Source organism: Elephas maximus, chromosome 6 (genome assembly GCF_024166365.1).
Source record: "Elephas maximus indicus isolate mEleMax1 chromosome 6, mEleMax1 primary haplotype, whole genome shotgun sequence".
Taxonomy (NCBI): Eukaryota; Metazoa; Chordata; class Mammalia; order Proboscidea; family Elephantidae; genus Elephas; species Elephas maximus.
Window position 1 is genome coordinate 78659416 of NC_064824.1, and position 7221 is coordinate 78666636.

Genomic DNA, 7221 nt, shown 5'->3' on the forward strand with positions numbered 1-7221 from the left:
ATATGTGTGAGAAACCACAAGTTTTTAATGAAAAAAATACTGAAGGTATGCCACAGTGTCTATATATTCATCTGAAGAGTACAAAGATGGAGTTCTGAGAAAAAAGGATCTTAACACCACAGAAAATAAATGTGGTTCTTAAATTATGTTAAAAAAAAAAAAAGGAAATAGTAAAAAATATGTAACATGTCATACACTGAAACAAACAGAGGTAATAAATTACAAACACAGTAGTTCAAATATTGTTTCTTTTTTAGCATTAGTTTTCCTAAAGTTAAATTCAAAACATTTTAAATCTGTTATACTGCATTTTCAATTAAATAGTGGAAATGGAGGCTTTCATAGAAATCGAAAACAATATCACCTTGTGATCTTTACATAGAATACACTGGACCTTGGCCATTTTAGGTTTACAGCATGTTTTGGTTGATACATTAAATCCAACCCATTAGTATACTTTTACATTTGGAAGAAATTAGATCATGATTTATACTGTTTACATGAAGTTCACCCAAACCTTTCCCACTTTCAGGTCCTGCTTGATGCTCTGCAGAGGTTTCTGTCAGATTCATAATCAAAATGATTAAAACCGTAAATAACTCCTTTTGGTCTGAAAGTTTCTTTCTTTCCTTTTTTTAAATAAAATAAGGTGCTTTTAAATTCAAATACTCTTTGCCCCAAACAAAACTAAAACATATTTAACTGGAAATTTCCGCATCTTGACACACATATTTTAACAGGAAAAAAATCTGTTTGGGGCCATTAATGTCCTTCAAGAGTTCAGATTGGATCTAAATTGGGCTTTGCATCATTATCATGCTCCTGTTTGTACATGAAGGTTAAAAGAAAGGGGGCAACATCCAAGGATTACCAATAGGCAGTGTGCGATGTGACGGCTCTCCACCAGACCTTCTCTGAGTTCAAAATCAATCCTATGATCCAGTTCCAATGCAGAATCAAGAAAGCCAGAGCTGGTGTGTGGAAGGGTCTGTGTTGCCACAGTGGTAGCAGGAGGCGAGGCAACCGGCTTCTTCTCGTCTTCCATTGAGTCTTTCGATGTCTCAGATGGCTGTGTAGAGGAACGTCCAAATCCTGAGAACAACATTCCTCCAAGTCCTTTTCCAACGCTAGCAGCCCCTAATATGCTTGCTTTGCCTATATTTGTTATAGATTCTCCGTAGTGTCGGTGGGGCAAGACTGGTGAGGTCACTGGGCTTGGTATGATTGAAATGCCTTCATTCTCTGAAACTGAGGTAGGTTCTTTTGCTGGATTGAGAAAGCTTGGCTTCATATGCTCATAAGGTAGAGGATTTGAAGTATTGTACCAGTGGATCTGGACAGGTGAAGTGTTCCTGTAGTGTTTCAGTATTAACGGTTCTAATCTATAAGCCACTGGATCTGTTTGATGAAAAATATTTAGTAACCAGTTACAAATCTCTCTGGGCAAAATATGGTCTTGACTTCCAGTGTTCCCTGGCCGGATGCCACACAATGCCAAAAAAATTGCTAGTGGAGATCCCATACAGAAGAAATGTTCAACCTTAAGTTTTAAGGCAGGTGTTTGTGTGATAGATGATGCCTTCAATCCATGCAGGCATTCTTCTATTTCCCTCAGCCGTCATTTTGTTATACAGAGTTCATCAAGAAGATGTCATTTTTCATAGCTCATCCATTGTTCATCAGGCAACTCTTCTTCTTTCTGCAGCAACTCTTCATAGAGTCAAACTGGATTCCAGCCAGTCATTATGTCATAAGTGATTACACATCCCAAGGAATGTGACACTATTGAGACTTTACCCCCTTTTTCTTCCAAGACTGGATTCCGAGAACAGAAAAGGGAATATAATCGATTTCAGCTCTTGCTGAAGGCCTTTAACTAGTTCATCTCTATAAAGTGGGCTAGTATAATACATTATGTCCATTGCACTGTTGTCCAATGTATCCCTTAAACCTTGTACTTTCTCAGGAGTAATAGAATCAACAGTGTCGCCATCAAGAGTAAGTTTTGACCGCCACTCAACAGGTAGAAATTCAACATGTGTTGCGTGATTGGAAAAATGCTTTTCTTCTATCTTTCTTGCAGCTTCTCTCATCATGGCTGTATTTTTGATAATTCTTCCTTGGTTCATTTTCTGCCCAATGCCATGTACAACAAATACAATATGGGTAGTCTGTGATGGCTTGTCTTCTAATGTAGCTTCTTCTACATAACCTCTATGAAGTCTGGTCCCACTACTTGATGCTTTAGAAAACCCCAGTTTTTGAGTAACTGTTCTTGCAATTTTAGATGTTGTTGCATCACAGAGGACACAACCTTTACCACAACAGTGAGGGACAAATTTGTGAAGGGAGCCCCAGCATCCTTGAAGACTGCTATGATTGCTATTTTATGTAAATCAGAGTTGCCAGTGGGAACTGCTTTAACTGAATTAAGACTTCTAACTACGATGAGACTGATTGGACACTGTGGTGGTAGGGGCCAAGTGGAAGCACTCAATCAACAAAGACAAGGTGGACATGGTTACTGTAGTAGACCATGGAGTCAAAGCAGTAATTAGCTAGAATAGTCTGACTCATATGGACTTATGGCATTGGGTACTTAGTCATGGTGTCTCTAGGAGTCAAATAGATGGGAAATCTACTAAATATTTACTTGATCTGAATAAGTGGAAGAATTCCAGGTCAAGTGAATGGCAGTCTAACTTGAATCACCAGAATAGAGAGTCATGGCCCCTCAACCAACTCCCAGACTTGAGCCAGTTTACAGACATTTCCCTTGAATAAGGGGAGACCTGGTCCTCTTGAGGAAGGACCTCACCACACTGCAAAAATTTATATGGTTAATCTTTCTCCCAGCTTTCTCCAAAGGGATCTAAAGCCTTTTAAGAGGGTGACTATTCATTGGGAAAAAGAAAGAACCAGACTTTTTGAGGATTACTGGATACTGGCTGTGAACTGACACTAATTCCAGGAGACCCAAAATGTCACTATGGTCCACAGGTCAGAGTAGGGGTGTTTGGAGGTCACGTTATTAATGGAGCCTTAGTTCTGGTTCATCTCACTATGGGTCTGGAGGGTCCCTTAACCCATCCTATAGTGATTTCCCAAGTTCCAGAACGCATAATTGGAATAGATATACTTAGCAACTGGCAGAACCCCCACATTGGATCCCTGACAAGTAGAGTAAGGACTATTATGGTAGGAAAAGCCAAGGAGGACATTAGAACTGCCCCTACCTAGGAATATAGTAAACCAAAAGCAATACCCATTCCTGAAGAGATTGTAGTAATTAGTGCCACCATCAAGGTCTTGAAGGATGCAGGGGTGGTGATTCCTACCACATCCCCATTCAACTCACCTATTTGACCTGTGAAAAAAAAGGATGGAAACTTAACCAGGTGGTGACTCCAATTGTAGCTGCTGTTCAAGATGTTGTTTCCTTGCTTGAGCAAATTAATATATCTCTTGTACCTAGTATGCAGCTATTTATCTGGCTAATGCTTTTTTCTCCATACCTGTTTTGAAGTACCACCAGAAGAAGTATGCCTTCAGCTGGCAAGGCCAGCAATACGACTTCACTGCCTACATCAGGGATATATGAACTCTCCAGCCCTAAGTCATAATTTAGTCTGCAGGGACCTTCATTGCTTTTGCCTTCCACGAGGTATCACACTGGTCCATTATACTGATGGCATTATGCTGTTTGGACCTAGAAAGGAAGAAGTATCAGTGACTTTGGACTTATTGGTAAAACATTTGTGTGCTAGAGGGTAGGAAATTAATCTGACAAAAATTCAAGTGACTTCCAGCTCAGTGAAATTTCTAGGGCTCCAATTGTATGGTATATGTCTAGCTATTCCTTCTAAACTGAAGTGAAATTATTGCAGCTGGCCCCTCCCACAACTAAAAAGGAGATACAGTACCTGTTGGGCCTCTTTGAATAAGGAAGTAACATATCCATTATTTGGGTGTGCTACTGTGGCATATCAAGTGACTCAAAAAGTGCCTAGTTTTGAGTGGGGCTCAGAATAAGAAAAGGCTTTGGAACAGGTTCAGGCCGCCATGCAAGTGGCTCTGCCACTTGGGCCATATGATCCAGCTGATCCAATGGGGTTTGAAGTGTCAGTAGCAGATAGAGATGCTGTTTGGAGTCTTTGGCAGACCTGTATTGGTGAATTACAGCACAAACCCTTAGGATTTTGGAGCAAAGCCCTGCCATCCTCTGCAGATAACTACTCTCCTTTTGAGAAACAGCTTTTGGCTTGTCACTGGGCCTTAGCAGAGACTGAACGCTTAACTGTGGGCCACCAAGTCACTATGCAGCCTGAGCTGCTCATCATGAACTGGATGTTGTCTGACCCACAGAGCCATAAAGTCAGACATGCACAGCAGCACTCCATCATTAAATGGAAGTGGTATGTCTTAGTTATCTAGTCCTGCTGTAACAGAAATACCACAAATAGATGGCTTTAACAACGAGAAATTTATTTCCTCAGAGTAAAGTAGGCTAAAAGTTCAAATTCAGGGTGTCAGCTCCAGGGGAAGACTTTATGTCTCTGTTGGCTCTGGAGGAAGGTCCTTCTTATCAAACTTCCCCTAGACTAGGAGCTTTTCCTTGCACGTACCCTGGGTCCAGAGGAAGCGCTCTGCTCCTGGCACTGCTTTCTTGGTGGTATGAAGCCCCCCTGTCTCTCCACTTGCTTTTTTCTTTCATATCCCAAAAGAAACCGGCTCAAAGCACAATCCAATCCCATAGATTGAGTCCTGCTTCATCAACACAACTGCCGCCCATCATTATTAACATCATAGAGGCAGGATTTACAACACATAGGAAAATCACATCAGATGACAAAATGGTGGACGATCACACAGTATAGAGAATATGGCCCAGCCAAATTGATACACACATTTTTGGGGGACACAATTCAATCCATGACATGGTATATACAAGATTGGGTCTGAGCAAGATCTGAAGGCACAAGTAAGTTGCATGAGGAAGTGGCCCAAACGCCCACGGTTTCCACTTCTGTCATATTATGTAACCTCTCCCAGTTTGCACTTGTGGCCTCATGGGGAGTTCCTTAAGATCAGTTGACTGAAGAAGAAAAAACTCATGCATGGTTTACAGATGTTTCTGTGCAATCTATAGGCATCTCTTAAAAAGTGGACAGCAGCAGCACTACAGCCCTTTTCTAGGACCTCCCTGAAGAACAGTGGTGCAGGAAAATCCTCCCAATGGACAGAACTTCGAGCAATGCCCTGGTTGTTCACTTTCCTTGGAAGGAGAAGTGGCCAGGTGTGCAATTGTATACTGATTTATAGGCTATGGCCTATGGTTTGGCTGGATGGTCAGGGACTTGGAAGGAACATGATGGGAAAATTGGAGAAGAGGAAGTATGGAGAAGTATGTGATAGACCTCTCCAAATGGGCCAAAGAAGTGAAAATACTTGTGTCTCATGTGAATGCTCACCAAAGGGCGACCTCAGCAGAAGAGGATTTTAACAAGTGGATAGGATGATGCGCTCTATGGAAACCAGCTGTCCTCTTTCCCCAGCCACTTTAGTCATTGCACAATGGGATCATGAACAAAGTGGTCAGGGTGGCAGGGACGGAGGTTATGCATGGGCTCAGCAACATGGACTTCTACTCACGAAGGCTGACTTGGCCACAGCCACTGTGAATACCCAGTCTGCCAGCAGTGGAGACCAACACTGATCCACCATATGACACCATCCCTCGAGGTGACCAGCCAGCAACCTGGTGGCAGATTGATGACATTGGACCACTTCTGTCATGGAAAGGACAGCATTTTGTTCTCACTGGATTAGACAGTTACTCTGGGTATGGATTTGCCTTGCCTGCATGAGACACTTCTGCCAAAACTACCCATGGACTTACAGAATGTCTTATCTACCATCATGGTATTCCACACAACATTGCCTCAGATCAAGGGACTCACTTCACAGAAAATGAAGTCCAGCAATGGACCCGTGTTCATGGAATTCACTGGTTTTTATCATGTTTCCCATTATCCTGAAGCAACTGCCTTGATAGAACCGCGGAAAGGCCTTCTAAAGACCCAATTACAGTGCCAGCTAGGTGACAGTACCTTGCAGGATTGGGGCAATGTTCTCCAGGAGATTTTATATGCTCTAAACCAGTGTCCAATATATGGTGCTGTTTCTCTCATATCCAGGATTCATGGGTCTAGGAATCAAGGGGCGGAAATGGGAAGGGAGCCTCTCGCTATTACCCCTAGTGACCCGATAGCAAAATTTTTGCTTCCTGTCTCCATGGCCCTATGCTCTGCAGGTCTAGAGGTTTTAGTTACAAAGGGAAGAATGCTCCCACCTTGAGACATGAAAATGATTCCACTGAAGTGGAATTTAAGAATGTCGCCTGGCCATTTTGGGCTGTTTATGCCTCTGGATCAACAGACAAAGAAGGGGTTACTTATTGACTGGTATGATTGATCCTGATTATCAAGGGCAAATCAGATTGGTAGTACATAATAGAGGTTAAAAAGTATATGTCTGGAATACGGGAGATTCCTTAGGATGTCTCTTAGTACTACCGTGCCCTGCAATTAAAGCCAATAGAAAACTACAGCAACTCAATTCCAACATGACTACTAAAGGCCCAGACCCTTCAGGAATGAAGGTTTGGGTCATCCCACCAGGCAAAGAACAACGAACAGCCGAGATTCTTGCTGAAGGCAAAGGGAATACGGAATGGGTGGTGGAAGAAGGTAGTTCTAAATACCAGTTGCAACCACATGACTAGTTGCAGAAACGAGGACTGTAATTGTTATGAGTATTTCTTCCTTTTATGTGTGCATCAAATATTTTTGCTTTCTTCATTCAAAATATAAGATGTAAACGGGGTTAGCATGTTTTAGTTGGTACGCGTGTTAGTTGTATCACGTTAGACACAAGTATGATTTTGTAATTGTCCTTATTTAAAGATTATGATTTAAGGAGATGTGTACAGGTGCCAGGTTGACAAAGGGTGGACTGTGATGGTTAAGGTTATATGTCAACTTGGCTGGACCATGATTCTCAATGGTTTGGCAGTTATGTAATGACGTAGTTATCCTCCATTTTGTGATGTAATGTAATCACCTCCATGATGTGAGCTGATGTGATCAGCCAATCAGTTGTAAGAGAAGTTTTTTGGGTAGTGTGGCCTGCATCCAATATATATGGACATTCTGGCAGAGT

General features: G+C 41.9%; 1 pseudogene; it reads right to left on the bottom strand.

Annotated features, from left to right (window-relative positions):
- Positions 1-780: 780 nt before the first annotated feature.
- Positions 781-5734, bottom strand: LOC126078333 (phospholipase DDHD1-like; annotated as a pseudogene).
- Positions 5735-7221: the final 1487 nt, after the last annotated feature.